General features: G+C 41.7%; 1 protein-coding gene and 3 pseudogenes across 1 annotated transcript in view; 2 read left to right on the top strand and 2 right to left on the bottom strand.

Annotated features, from left to right (window-relative positions):
- Positions 1-9,663, top strand: part of ZBTB9 (zinc finger and BTB domain containing 9) — a 28,641-nt gene extending 18,978 nt beyond the window's left edge. Inside the window, exon 3 of the transcript XR_005651426.1 lies at positions 8,843-9,663. The gene's annotated coding sequence lies outside the window, so the exon portion shown is untranslated. The remainder of the gene's footprint in view (positions 1-8,842) is intronic.
- On the top strand, positions 274-392 carry LOC120597769 (uncharacterized; annotated as a pseudogene).
- On the bottom strand, positions 486-1,074 carry LOC120597667 (60S ribosomal protein L9-like; annotated as a pseudogene).
- On the bottom strand, positions 1,347-4,877 carry LOC120597677 (ataxin-3-like; annotated as a pseudogene).
- Positions 9,664-15,097: the final 5,434 nt, after the last annotated feature.

Below are 15,097 nucleotides of genomic sequence, written 5' to 3'. Positions count from 1 at the left end.
GAATTCAAGCACATGCCAGAATTAGAGTCAAAAGGAAAGAAAAATTTATTAGAGAAGGGGTAACACTCCACAGATAGAGCGTGGTCTCCTTTCAGAGACAGAGAGAGAGAAAGACAAGAGGGACAGAGAGAGAAAAAGACCAAGACAGAAAAAGCAAAGACCAAAAAAGACCTGAATGTTCAGGGAATTCAGTTTATATATACATCATTCTTAGTTTCTATGAATTACAGTTTTTTTTCAACACACAGCTTTTATTACATCTTTAAAATATCACAGGATGGCCATGCCACCCTGAGCATGCCCGATCCCGTCTGATCTTGAAAGCTAAGCAGGGTCGGGCCTGGTTAGTACTTGGATGGGAGACCACCTAGGAATACCAAGTGCTGTAGGCATAAAAAACAAACAAACAAACAAATAAAATATCACAGGTAAGTCTGAGGACTCATCCAACATCTTGGCATTTCTGTAGCTGGACAACTTTAACCTTATTCATCAGCCTGCTGTGAACTGTTCCTTTTTCAGAAACATAGATACTATCCAAAATTTTTCTGATATCCTCATTTTTCATTGTTGTGGCTTGTTGAATCAAACCAGCTGAATTTGATACAAGTTCAATGTCATGTCCTTCAAGAATTAACTCATCTTTCTGGGCTTGAGATACTGAACAAGCAACACCTGACCTCATCTGAACCCTGCGGATGTATTTTCCACCCAAGAAATTTCAAATTTCAATAGGAGAACCATTCTCCTGAATAACAACATCGATGGGGAAGTGAGCATACACAGACCTCATCCTGCCCAGTGTAACAGTGTTGATCATGTTCTGTACATGACTACAGATAGTGCAAACAGTAGCCAGTTCCTTTCTATTTCCCCACCATTTGTCAACCTGGAGCCTCTTCTTTTTCTTTCCAAGGAGACTGAGTTCTATATTGATGTGATTGAAGTCCCTCCTCAGGGGACCTCTGAGGCCCTTCACAATAACTGAGCGTCCCTTCAGAGTGATACCCACATTTTCTGGAACATCAACAGTCTGATTGCTGAGAATGGTCTTCATCTTCACAGTAGATGCAGCAGAGAGGTGAACTACAGTTTAAAGACTTTGTTTACCCATTTTCCTTTGATGGTGTAGGTATACAGTGTGAAAGATAAGGGTACTAATGTGAAAGGTGTGCTAGCCTTCGATCCAGAGGTTCCCCATGATTTTACCTGGATAGGGAATGAATGATTATATTTATTTTGTGTAGGGCACTACTTAAAGACTCTGTTTTTCCTTCATAGTATGGGTAAATGGTCTGTTAGTAATCCCAGCAGAAATTTTCCTTTGTTCTGCAGGTTTCCCACAGTCTGGCAGCAACACATCACAGGCTCTGGATATAGCTTGTTTTAACATTTAGTTCTCTTGCCTCCTTCTTACATTAGTTTGGCCTGTGCAAAAGTCAGGTGGATATTAGAAAAATGTCTGTGGGCTATTGGAAAGTTAATAATCCAGTGGTGACACTGACTGCAGCTGCTATCCAGACGTAAGATGTTGCCTTTTTACTGTAGTATCTTTTACTGGGCCTGTGATACATCTAGAAGTGTATATGTGTATTTTATTTACAAATATATGAAGCTTTAAAGTTATCTTTTAAAAAAACAATTTCTAACTTAATTGTCTTGTGGTCTAAGCATATGGTTTTGTATGATAATAATCTTTGTAATTTAAGACTTATTTTATGTCCTAGCACATAGTCAATTTTTGCCATTTTTGTAAATGTCCCATATGTACTTGACAGGAATGTGAATTCTCTAATTATTGTATGTAAAATTGCTTATCTGTGGTGTGCTAATATATTTCTTACTAACTTTGCTTGATCTAGAAATTTCTGAGATGTATGTTAAAATCTCCCATTGTCATTAGGGATTATAAAGCTAATTCTGTCAGTATTTATTTTTGTGCTACATTTTTTTATAAGTTTGTCAGATTTATCTTCTAGCACCCAATTCTGATGTCAGCTACTTCTAATCTTCTGTTTAACCCATCCATCTAGTTTATAATAATCATTTGTAATCATTTATACCTATCTAATCTTTTTTATCACAATTCATTAATTTTTCATGCTATTAATTCTTTGTTTTATTACTTCAATAATTTTTAACATAGCTTAAATCTTGTTTTGTTTAATTTTTTTTTTTAGAAAACTATTTTAAATTTATTTAATTGCCAGATGCCTCTTTGGCTAGTATTTGAAGGATCATTATTTAGTCTTGCACCTGATGCATTTTTCTACTTTCTCATCTTCTTGTTTGCAAACCACCTAAAAGTCTTACTTCTTCTTTTGAACATTGTTCTTTTTGACACATTACCAAAATGGTCCCTATGCTGTAATCACAGAAGATAATGTTGAAAAGTATGAATATCTAAGTGATTTATAAAAGGTATTATATCTAAGTTACTAAAAAGATAGTCACAGCTGCCTGAAGCATGTCTTCTTCACTCATAGCATCACCTAGATCACTGTCAAGTGCTCCTGAACTTGTGGTTGCCTTTCACAGGGGTGTGAAAGCTGTTCTGGTGGATCCTCCAGCTGCTGCTGCTGCTTTCCAAAGTAGGCTTCTCTTTTCTGTAGCTCTTCTTAAGTAAAATGTGTACCTGATGTCTGTGGAATATCTTGAGATATATTTCTGGAACTACTTTGCATACTGAGCTGAATAGCCCTGCAGAGATTTGCTTCTTTATCTTCCATGTCAATTTGTTGGCAACTTAATACCAGAGCCCGACACAAATCCTTCTTATCTTCGTCTAACATTCCTGACCTATCATTTGCTTCTAAGATTCATTCCAGACCTGTTTTCTGGATTCTCTGTTCTTTTTGTTGTGCTAATTCTACTCCAATACGTTTTGGTTGATGCATCTGTTGGACCCTGAGCTTCTGCAGGAGTTGGTCCGCTTCACAATCTGGCAGATTACCCTTAAGAACAAATACAGAATAACCTTCCTGTTGTAACTGAGCCAAGAACAATGAAAAGTATGTGTCCGATATTAATTCTGGACCCATCAAGAGAGAATTCAAGTTGAACCACTGTTTTCCTAATTTTCTAACTGTAAATCAGTGTTCTTTATAATTGCATATAAATGATCTTTCATTTATGGGATCAATCCGAAGCCTCTGATACTCTTGACTGTTGAACAGGATTAATTCCACACTCCAAACTTTCAAGGCATTGCTTATAACTGGAATAGAGAAAAAAAACCACTGTCATCTATATTTCCACAAGGCTGCTGGAAAATGTGCGATAGTCTTCACTAGTAATCCTGTCATAGTATTAAAATCATAGTATTAAATCACAAAAATCATAAAATCATAGTATTAAAATTAACTCCTGCTGTTTGCAGCTTCTCTTCTTCATCTAGCTGATATACGATAGAAGATAATTCTACAGGGCCAAAATATTCTCCTTGCAACAGATTGTTGTATTCAAGCATTGTTTAGCACAAAGTGAGCCTTCTTGTTTTTCATGGAAGATGCACTCCATGTTTACTTGTCTAGATTGAATTTTTTAATTCCGTCGTCTGGGGTGCTGGAGGGTCTAATCCTGGTGTTTGTTATGTAGGCAAACTCTCATTCATGGTGGATTAATTCCTTTTGGGTTTTCTCATTTTGGATTGTGAGTTCATTTTGGTGGCCTCAAGATAAACCTTCATAGGCTATCGTAAAGATTGGGTAGATTAACTCAAATGAAGGTATGTCTCAAATCCCTGTGAAAATAAAATCACAATGAAAGGAATACATAGAAGGGCAAGAAGAGTCCACCAGGTCATGCTCTGTGTAAAAACAAACAAAGCAAAGAAAACCCACAAGAGGGACATGCTTAAACCATCAAACCCTGGCAAGAATCCCTCCCATGGGCCAGGCACTTTACTCATATCATCTTCAACCTTTATAACAACTGCAAGGGAGGTGATAGTCCCATTTCACAGAGAAGAGACGGCAAAAGGTCATTAACTTACATTTAGTTGGGGAATCCCAGCTAAAACCCATGTCCGAATGATTATAAAGTTCACGCTCTTTCAAATTCACCCCATTGTCCTTCAGAACTATTACTGAGAAAAAAACACCCATCATTTGGGCTACATGTTTTTTGTGTTTTTTTTAGTTTAAATTTTAATTCAGACCAGTTACCCCAGTGGATCATAAAAATGTGGTGAATAATAAAAAAAGAAAAAGAATGCATAAAACTGCAAAAGAATTGAATTTTAAATAGAGAAATTTTAGTTCTTCATTTTCTTTCATTTTTCCAATTTGGGATTTTGTTTATGTACAAAGAAGGCAATTAACAAGAAGCTTACTTATGAGAAACCCCTAAAGCCCCCAGAATCTAATAAAAATGTATCTGAGCTGAGCATTCCAAATACAACAGAGCTAACCAGTGTAAATTCTGTCCCTTAATGAGGAGCTTGCACATGTAGCCTCAACAAAAATAAGTTTATATCAGCAGACTGGAAACATTAAAGCTGATTGGTAGTGACACATTTCAATGGTCAATCCTTTGTTACCCAGGCCCAAAAAGGCTGCTGGGATGTGCCCATGGGAATGTTAGGTTCTGGGCTGGCGAGCTCTTCTGAGGATCAGCTTCCAGGGACAAGCCAGGGATATTCAGGAATTGCCAAATGTTTTAAATATCATCAGCATATATAATACCTAGTATTTGGAGTTAGGGGACCTGATTTTAATAAAGTAGATTCAATTCACTATAAAACATACAGTATGAGTTTATTTAAAGTACTGGACTGGGGTCTCTTGATTTAATCAACTTTCCACCAAAAGTTAGTGCTTGTCATTTGCTATAAATTTAACTCATGATCTTTACATCTCAGATTTGGCTCTAGGTTAAATTTTATTATAGGGATTTAAATTTTTTTAATAGTATTGAATAATTAACTAAATAATTAAATTTAATTATTAACCAGAAATACGAAAAGATTATCTTGTTCATGTATATAGCCAAAATAGATGATGCAAATAATTGGAGTCACTGGAAGATTTATTCTCTCAAACTAACTGGTCAGTTTTACATTTTGGCCATGACTTTATTTTTGCCAGATTCTGCGGGACCAACCACTGTCACAAAACAAAACAAAACAACAAAAAACTGACATTTAAAAGTACTTTATTTTTCTATAACAGCCACATCATATAATCTGGATTATTTCTTCTATAACAAATGTATATTGACTTTAACAAAACAAACTAAGTGATTTTAATACTATGACAGCAGTACAAATAAAATATTATTAAAATTGAATTTCTTAATCATATCAACATGGAAAAAATCACCTTGGCTTCCTATTTAGTTAGAGCCCCTTAAAGAAAAGCTTTCTTCCTTTTTCAGTTTCTACAGGCTACAGAGTAAATTATTCCAAATGAAAATGTTCTTTCCACATCTGCCTTAATAAAGCCACTGCCAGCTACATGAGGGCGTTTACCTCAACTGCATACACCCCCGTAAAAGGCTGGAGGGAAGGCCCTCACAATGGTCTCTGCGCCGGCCTGTGAAAGGGTTTCTCTGAGCTCTAAACCCAGGGTCAGAACTGTTAGGTGTCAGTGGGCTCATGTGTCCATTCCACGAAGCACTACAGGTGTCTCTCCAGAGGGTAGCACTCTATGCATACATATCCACAAACCATGCCCAAGGATCCCAGCTCCCGGAATCCTGGCCAATGTTGGATATTTCCCACCTTGCTAACTTTTGTCTCTCTAATTGCTATAAAGTAGTTATCTATTTAATGAGTTCCTTATTGCATTTATCATTTCTAGAAGTTCAATTTGGTTCTTTTAAATATCTGCCATGCTACTTTTTCTAGTTTCTTTTTTCCTGTAGATATATTCAAACTATTTCTTTCAAATGATAAACTTACTCATTTTATAATCTGTACCAGATAGTTCCGATATCTAGTCTTCATGTGGGGCTGCCCCTAGGCCATATGGCACCTAAATGCAAATTAGAAAAAGTAGCCCTTCTTCAAGCATATTTTTTGAAAAGTTACAATATTATCACAAAACCTGACTAGCTCTGCCAGGGAGAATTTTCCAGCACTCTGGTGGCATACACACCCACATTGTCACCTATTCACACAATCCCTGGACGTTGGGGCACACAGCTGCTGATGGCCACACACTCCATGCCACCCCTGCCCCCAGGTGTCAGATCTGAAGTCTAGCAGCCACAGAAATTGGGCTTCTTAGGCAGTAGGCTGGAACCTAATTTCCTTGTGTCTTGAGTCATCTTTGACAATATGCTGGTCATTACATTTGAAAAATTATTTATAGAAATAATTTGTGGGCCAGGATGAAGGTAATTTCTTCTACAGAGAACCTGTGTTTGCTTCTTCCAGGAGCCTGGGCGCATTATCAATGCTGAGCTACCCAAAATCAAGGCTTAGGATCCCTTGGATAACCCAGGCAAACAGAAGCAGACTGTAATGCTGGCAGTTGGTCCACTTCTAGTTTACCCTCATCCTGGCTTATTGTGGGGAAGGGGTCTCCTGTTAGACAGCCCCCTACCCCAGGGCAGGTCCTGGGTTGTGATGAAGACCTAGCCATCTCAAGAGACCATTGAAAGGGAAGTTCAGCCCTCCCCTGGTGGGCAAAGGTCCTGAGAGAGCAGCCTCTCTCCTCCCTCCTTAGTTCCTCTGACCTACAGAGTGATGCTGTCGGTTCTTTATAGAGAATGTTTTCAACATTTTATCCAGCTTATTACATAGTTTTCAGCAGGAGGGTTGCTAGAGAGAATTTTCCTGCTACTACCAGAAAGAGAAGTTCTGTTGTTTTAATTTGCATTTCTCTGATTAACGGTGAATGTCAGCATCTCTTCTTACAGGTTTGAGTTTCCTCTTCTGTTAAATGCCCATGCATCCCCTGTGCCCTCTTTGTAGTTTCTTGCTTTCCTCTCGTTGATTTGCAGGTGTTCCTTAAATACTCTAGCTATTAATTCTGTGTTAGTTTTTTATAACATATTTCCCTGGTCTGTTATCCATCCATTCAGTACCTTTATGGTGTTCTTTACTGAACAAAAATCCTTAATTTTGATGCAGGCGAATTCAACATTTTGTTTTTCTCTAGGTCTGAAATGTGTCAATATCATCCTTAATAATGGTTCAGACAGAGCTAGTTCTACCAGCATCATCTGACCTGCACAAAGCAAAGGGGCTCTAACCTGCCTCTGTTGTTCACTAAATTGTGTTTTCACAGGTTGAGTCTGCAGTGTTGGCAACCCCACCACATTGCTGCTTCATTTGTCAGTTTCCGATAAAAACCACAAGTCCCTCATATGTGTTGCTGTTAAATGTCTGCCCCCTCAGTCTGTGCTTATTCATAAGTTTTAGACCTACAGGCAAAGTACAGATCTCTATTATTTTTCATCTTGATTCAGCCCGCCATTCCAGGCTGCTAAATTATTTTTGGACCCCGATTCTGTCATCCAGAGCTTTGGTTGTCCCAGGTTTTGCCACCTGAAACTTTGCTGAATATATCATCCATTCCCATGTCCAAGTTATTGTAGGAATGTGGAACACGAGAGGAGTAAGGCCAGAGCCCTGGACAGTGTTCTGGGCTGGAGTCCTTTTTCAGGAAGATGCTGATTGATGAATGATAACATGCCACCAGGAGTTACTGAAGAGCATTGAAATGCCTGAGCCTGGCCTAAGTGCTGGGAAGACAAAGGTGGCAAATGAACAAGTTCTCCACCCTCAGAGGGTTCACCTTCTAGTGGAGGAGACAAATACAATTAAATATATGATGGAAATTATAACTTTTGGTTTGACAAAGAACTCCCTCATTAATTGTCTTTTCTGAGTCTTATTTGGGATAGACAGTCAAGCAGGAATAAATTTACAAACCATCCCACATTTCCCAAGTTACCCTTGGGGTGATTTGTAAATTAGTCAAATGCTTTGCTGAAATTCCGGTGCACCATGTCTACAGTACTCGTGGAAATATTTCAAACAGGACGAAGATCAATCTAGTGTGAATTGTTCCTCGGGAATATGTGCAGTTCCCCTTTATAACTGCTTTTTAATTATTTGTTTGTAATTATTGTTCACTGCTGATTTCAATGTGGTGCTTCCTCAAAGGTCTCTGAGGCAAGTTCTCTCTGCCAGGATGGCTTTCATCAGGACCAGGAGATTCAAGAACATGATCTTACAGTTCTCAGTGTTTATCTGAGGAGGGTATTTATCTTCCAGCCTAGCAATTCAGGAAAGCCTAGTAAAGCCCCCTCAGGGTCCACTGTGGGGAGGTGGTAATGCAGTGTTTTCTCCAGCATGGGACAGTGGGGGAGGTGTCCTGTCCCATGAATGAATTATGAAAGGTATTTAGCAGCACTTCTTTTTAAATAATATTGAATAGAATAGAAAGTATTATAGAACACACTGTAGATAGTAAAAGTAAATGTTGTTCTACGAAAATTTCCTTTCATTCTATATGATATGTATGTGCTCTGGGCGAAGACCTAAAATACAACTCTTACTGTGGGTCTTAGTCAAATTTAAGTTTGAAAGCTAATGGCATAGTGATTAAACCCACCCTTTTGAGTCAGCTAGAACTGGGTTCATCTATGACTTTGGGCAAGTTACTCAACCTACAAGAATTTCCTCAATAAAACAAGATTATAATACCCATCTCCTTGGGTTGTTATGAAGATTAAATGAAATAATAAGTGCAAATTGCTTAGTTCAGTAATGGAATGTAATGTGTTCAGAAGTCGTGGTTATTTTCCAGCTTCAAAGATATGCACACATGGCCTTGTTTCCTTCTCATTCCCAGCGCTATTAATTGCACTTCCTATTTTCTATTTTCAGCAATTTGGAGAAGCAAGTCTGTGGCTTTCCAGCAATCTTGGATTTTATGGATATTATTTCTCACACTTCAGAGGGTTTCAAGGCTCATGAACCTGCTTCTCGCGCGGCTGGATGCGTGTGTTACCTGCAGTTTGGGACTGGATCTGCGCGCTCCAGCCCGCCCCAGCTGGTTGGAGATGGGCCTCCAGGGCACCTTTGGTTATTGAAGTGGGGGTGGGGTGAGGGTTTTGTTTCAAAAAATAGGCTCTCTCCGTCCTTTTTCTCTGAGGAAAGGAAAACTTCTCCTGCCTGTATTCCCAGCGCTGTAGGATTTCTCATGTTCCTCGCGGGTTTGAGGTGCCCTTCGGCCCGCCGGGCCTCTCTCCCTCCTCCCTGAACCCCTGCCTCTTGGCCGTGGGACGCAGGTGAGCTCAGCCCACCACCTGCCTCACTCTGACCCGGGTGGTAGAGCTATCTGCCCGCCCAGGTTTGGAGAGCCGCCCAGCTGTAACCCCCTCTCTGGGCTGGGGTCCAAAGGCGAGGCGGGAGGACTGAAGAGCCCATCACCTTACTCGAGCAGGTCCCCGGTTGGCTGCTGTTTGGCCACGTGACAGCCCAGCAGGCCTCCCTCATTCACTCTTCATTCAATCCTTCATTCGCACCAAGCTCTAGTGATAGCAAGATGACTAAAAAATGGTCTCCGCTCTCCAAAAGCTCAGGCTAGTCCCAAGTCTTTCATGCCACCCCTCAAGTCTGTATCAAGCAGCTGGGGTGGGGACACCTCTCAGAAGTTTCTAACAGTGGAAATTACCTATATTAACAATAAAATTTAAATTCCAATATGTAAGGTTTATAGAGTGAGGAAAAGAATCGGGATCAAAGAAATCTGAAGACATGCAAAGTTGGCTTTTAAAAAAGACTTCCCATTTCAAGGGTTTTCCCTTTAAATTGTCTATAAAACAGGAACCAACCTCATTTTTATTTTCCTATTACATATTTAGTGCCCTATGTGGAGAGGGTAGCAGGATATTGCAGCATCACTTCTAGTCCATGCTCAATGCAGCATCACACCGAGAGAACCCTGGGTTATAAAGAAGTCCACTCCACTTCTGGAGACAGGTCCCCAAGTGATTGAGCGTGGGACACTCCCCACTCTTCAGAGCTAGCAAATAAACATCGCTTAGAAAAAACTTTGCAGTTGATACACCAGTAGGCATTGAAATGGATACTTCTCAAATATTCCAAGATTATACACTCTTTTCAGCAACCCCACTGGAACTAGGCTTTTATCTTTAAAAATGGCTATTTGATTAGATAGAAATTATTTTTCTACAATCTTCCTTTTGCCAAAAATTGGTTAAAATTTTTTTGTTATATCTGTGCTTTACAAATCGTGGACTTTGTGTCAAAATTAAATCTCAAAAGAAATAGACGTTATGGAAAGATCAGCTGAGCAGAGCCATACAAAAGACACTGAGAACTAATGGTTAGCAAATGACAATGTATTTTTCAATATTTCGATTTCTCATTCTGATTACAAAATACATTAGAGGCACATAGAAAGTGGCCCTCTCTAGTAATTCCATTTCTAATGACAAACTTCAAAAACAGTAGAGTGCCTGGCCCATCTTATCCATAGTGAGATGCCTGTGTGTAAACACTCACCCAGAAGCACATGTAAAATAAGTAGAAATGTTTGCTTCCATCAGATAGTTTGAAGTACATCTGACTGGTGGGAGGACGGAACAGGCTGGAGGGGCTTGTGCTGGTGCTGGGGGTGGTGCTCTGCCACCCCTGCAGCATTTCTTCAGCTGGGGTTGACTGAAAGGGACAGAAGGGAAAACTGGGGGAAGAGGTTACTCAAAGGAAACCCTTCAAGTTGGCATTGCTCAGTCTGGGAATAAGGACAGGGAAGGGGAAGAGCTGGGAGGTGGCAAGCAATTGCTATGGTGACAACTGAGGAGGCCAGTGAGGCAAACCTGCAGAGGGAAGGTTGCACATACCCATCCTCAGTGACTCCAGGAGAGGGCCAGCTGCTCTCTCTCCACACTGCTGCCACCTCTACTACCACCACTGGGTGCCGTGCACAGAGCGGAGCTCACAGATGAGCTCGTGCAGGTGGCAGGCAGCAGTGGTCTTCCTGGACATCTGCTCAGAGCAAAGCGCTTTCCAGAGATGCAGAAGATAGCTGATTATTTCTCCCTACCCTTCTCCTCCAGTTCATTCCCCCCGACAGGGATGCTGGGCCAGTCCTTGCCATCGTGGAACTACTCTCTAATGACAGATGGTGAACAAGTGAGTTGAAAGAACAGGGGACCCAAGTTACTTAGGAACGTGTCGTGGAAAACCTTTGAAAAAGGTATCTCTCAACTAAGACTTGAAATACACCCTCTCCCCAAACCACATTCCTCCAGGTGCTATCCCTTTGCAGGACATAATTTCATCCTAGCCTCACCGTCTCTGTCTACATATCAAAATGTGGCCTATTCTGGCCAAGATCCCTTCCTAAGATCTTGTTTAGTTCTCTTTTGTTCAAGGCTAAGATGACCTCAACCCGCCATTCCCTAACGCATTTGTGTCCCTGTTTAAGAAATCCTACGCAAAAGAGCTGGGGTGGGCTTTTACCACTGGAATTCTGGGCACTGGCCTTATGCCAAGCCTAATGTGGGTGCCATGCGTACAAGGAGACTGCCTGCCTATTTTCCCTGGAAGCTTGGGAAGTGGGTTTTGCTATGTGAGGACAGGTTTCTTGTGGCTCCAGGGGAGACATACGTTTTTTCTATGGATGGCTGCTGCAGTACTGAAGGGATCCCGGTTTCTGCAAGCCCTTGATGCAGCTTTGAGGGCAGCCAGAGGGCAGCTCAGGCCATTGCAAGTTTGTTCTCTTCTACCTTCTGCCCACTGGCCTTGGCAGTGCGATACCACCACCCCCAGGCAAGCTTTGGTAGCCTCTAGACATACAGAGACCCTGACGCAGTACGCCCAGTTCAACAGCTGATTCCAGAAAGGCCGTGGCTGTGTAACAGGAATACTGTAATACAAGTCCTCTCCACCTCCTCTATCCCACTTCTGAGAATGTGTGCAGGGGTGCTGCATCCAACAGGGAGAGTTGAGTATAACAGGATCCTTGCTTTCAGCAGGCAAGTGTGACTCAGTCTTACCCACTAGCTCTAGACATGCTTGTCGTCTATACTCCCTCCGCCCCCATTCTCTCCAGAACCAACAAAAGCTATAGTGGGTTGAATGGTGCCCTCGCAAAAGATATGCCCACATCTTAATCCCTGGAACCTATGAATGTGAACTGATTGGAAAAAGGGTGTTTGCAGATGTAATTAAGAATTTGAAATCATCTTGGATTAACAGATGAGTCCTAAATCCAATGACGAGTGTCCTAAGAGATACACGAGGAGACATGAACAGAATAGAGGGCCTTGTGAAGATGGAGACAGAGAATGGAGTTCCACAGCTGCAAACCAAGGAGCACTAGAGCCACCAGTTCCTGGAAGAGGCAAAGGATCATCCCCTAGAGCCTCTGGAGGGAGCATGGCCCTGCAGACACACTGATTTTTGGACCTCTGGCCTCCAGGATTGTGAGAGAATAAATTTCTGTTGTTTTAAGCCACCCAGTTGGTGGTGATTTGTCATGATGGCCCTAAGGAACGAACACACCCCCCCTGACAAACCCAGTGGTCCATTCCCAGTCCTCTTCCCCACCCAATGGCAGCACTTGGAGGTGACCGTCTTATCCTTCAGATGCTTCCTTCACTCTGCTTTCCTGAGCCCACACACTGTGTGTCTGCCTCACAGGATGCTTTCATAGTCTTTCCTGCTGGATCCCTCACTTCTACCTGACTTCTAAATGTTGGAAGCCCCCAACTCGACCGTCAAGAATCCCCTTCGTGAAATCATCTGTCCCACAGCTCTAAACACTTCTACATGCCGACACTCCTGAATTTAACCTCTGCAGGAACCTGGCAGAGTTGGAGCTCAAAAACTACTAGGAGGAAGACTGAATCATTTTACATGAATTCCCATTTTAAACGTTTACCACATTCACTTCGAAGGCACTTTTGGATATACTTTGTTCTTCTCATAAAGCCCTGTGGCTTTGGGGTGACTGGATGCCAGTCCTTCAGCTCTTTTGTGGCAGAACCCAGGTCTCTGGATCTTCCGTGCATCTCTTACTGATTCCCCTGACAAGGCGGGGACACCATGAAGGCTTTGCTCCACTGATCATGCTCTCCTACGATTTTTCTGTAGAAGGAGTCCAGTCTAGTGTGATTTGCCCTTTGAGTATTAAGGCCTTTTCTTTTACGACTACAGCACCTGGTCTTCCCAGGTGGTCTCCCCTCCGAGTATTAACCAGGCCCGACCCTGCTTAGCTTCCGAGATCAGACAAGATCGGGGTGGCGTAACTATAGACATATTAAGCCTCCTAAAGAGGCTTTTCTCTAGAACAGGAGTTGGAAAAGTATGACCCATGAGCCAAATCTGGGCAGCCACCAGTTTTTGTAAAGAAAGTTTCACTGGAACATGGCCACGCTCATTCACATACCTACTGTCTTACTGTTTCGTGCTCCAACAGCAGAGCGGAGTAGCTGTGACAGACACTGTCGTAAGGCCCACAGAGCCAAACGTACTTACTCTCTGGCCCTTTACTGAACAGCTTGCTGAATTAGCTACAGTGAAGGCTTTCCCCTCCTTGGTTTGTTTCCACAATCTGTCTCCTACATCAGTTCTGAGATAAGAGTAAGGTGTGATCTCTTTTCTGCTTTCCCACTCATCACACTCAAGGGATTTGAAATTGTGTGAATTCTACTACGTTAATGAAAGTCTCCAAGGTCATTAACAACCTTCCTTCCCTCCTCCCCCACCGTCCCCAGAGAGGAGTCTCTGATGAATAAGGTTGATGCTCTCCAAGGCTTTCTCACATTTGCGACGCTCTCAGGTTTCTCTCCTGTGTGGCCTCCGATGGGCCCTGAGACTCCGGTTTTGGCCAAGGGCTTTCTCCCGCCTCTAGATGCTTAAAGTTTCTCCACAGTATGAATACTGTGATGGGTGATGACGACATCGGGCTGGTCCCTGAAGGCCTCCCTGCACTTGCCACATAGAAAAAGGCTTCTCTCCAGAGTGAATAGTCAGAGGAACCAAGGGTTGGAAGCATTTACACTCACAGGGCTTCTCTCTGCTGTGAACTCCGCAGTGTAAAGTAGTTAGTTTGTGGAGGTTCAGAATGAGCCACCCAAGATGTGCCTCAGTGGTTTATGGATTATTTTGAGCTAAAGACAACCCCTGCCCACTCGAGAAACTTTTGCCCCTCCCTTAACTACCTAGAACTTGAATTAAGGGCCTTGCCTGGAATAAGAGATTATAAAAAATAACCTCTTTTGACCTGCCTATAGAGCAGGGCAAACTACTAATCACTAAATGTGCTCTTCCTGCAATGACCCTTTGAAGCCCCAAGGTGCCTTACCTCATCCCTACCTTGGAATGTCATATGAACCCATGTTCCCTTTCTGTCTTTGAACTTCTCATGTATGTGGGGTTCCCAAACATATGTATGTAATTAAATTTGGTTACTTTCTCTTGCTAATCTGTCTCATGTCTATTTGATCATTAGACCAACTGAAAGAACCTTGAAGGTAAAAGAAACTTTCTTCCTCTCCCATAGTGTATTATATAAAAGCTCTTCTACACTTGTGCATTGCATATGGCCTATTTGGGCTGTGAACTCTCTGGTGTGTAATGAGATGTGACCTATCTCTGAAATCTTTCCCGCATTCTTTACGTTCTGTTCAGCTTTTCGTTAGTGTTGCCTTTGTGGACAAAAAAAAAAAAAAAGGGCCACATACTATACCTGACAAGCTGAGGGGAGGCCAGCATGGCGGTCCTTACAAACTTAGAGACGGAAAGTAACCACATAAGAAGGTCTGAACATAAAAATTCCTAACCAAAAGCAGGTCATAGGGGTAGTCACTTCCTAGGTCTATAGCTTCCTCGACAAAGTGAGACTATTTATCACCTTTTCGCATCTAAGATGTCAGGATAAATGTCAGGATAATCTCCTCTTCCAGAGCCCTCAGAGCACAATCGCTGCACCAGAGCACAACTTTCAGTGCTATCTTGCTCCCCCATATACCATCTGTATGTATGTGCTATAAATGTTAATCATTAAATATCCTGTACTCACAAATGAAGAAGTGTGTGTCTGTTTTATTTTTTAATCCAATCCCAGAGATTTCTTTGCTTTGCTTTCTTCCATCCCATTAATCTACC

This window comes from Pteropus medius, unplaced genomic scaffold (assembly GCF_902729225.1).
Source record: "Pteropus medius unplaced genomic scaffold, Ma_sr-lr_union100, whole genome shotgun sequence".
Classification (NCBI taxonomy): domain Eukaryota; kingdom Metazoa; phylum Chordata; class Mammalia; order Chiroptera; family Pteropodidae; genus Pteropus; species Pteropus medius.
Note: the sequence above shows the minus strand (reverse complement) of the source record. Positions and strands in the feature narration are given on the sequence as shown.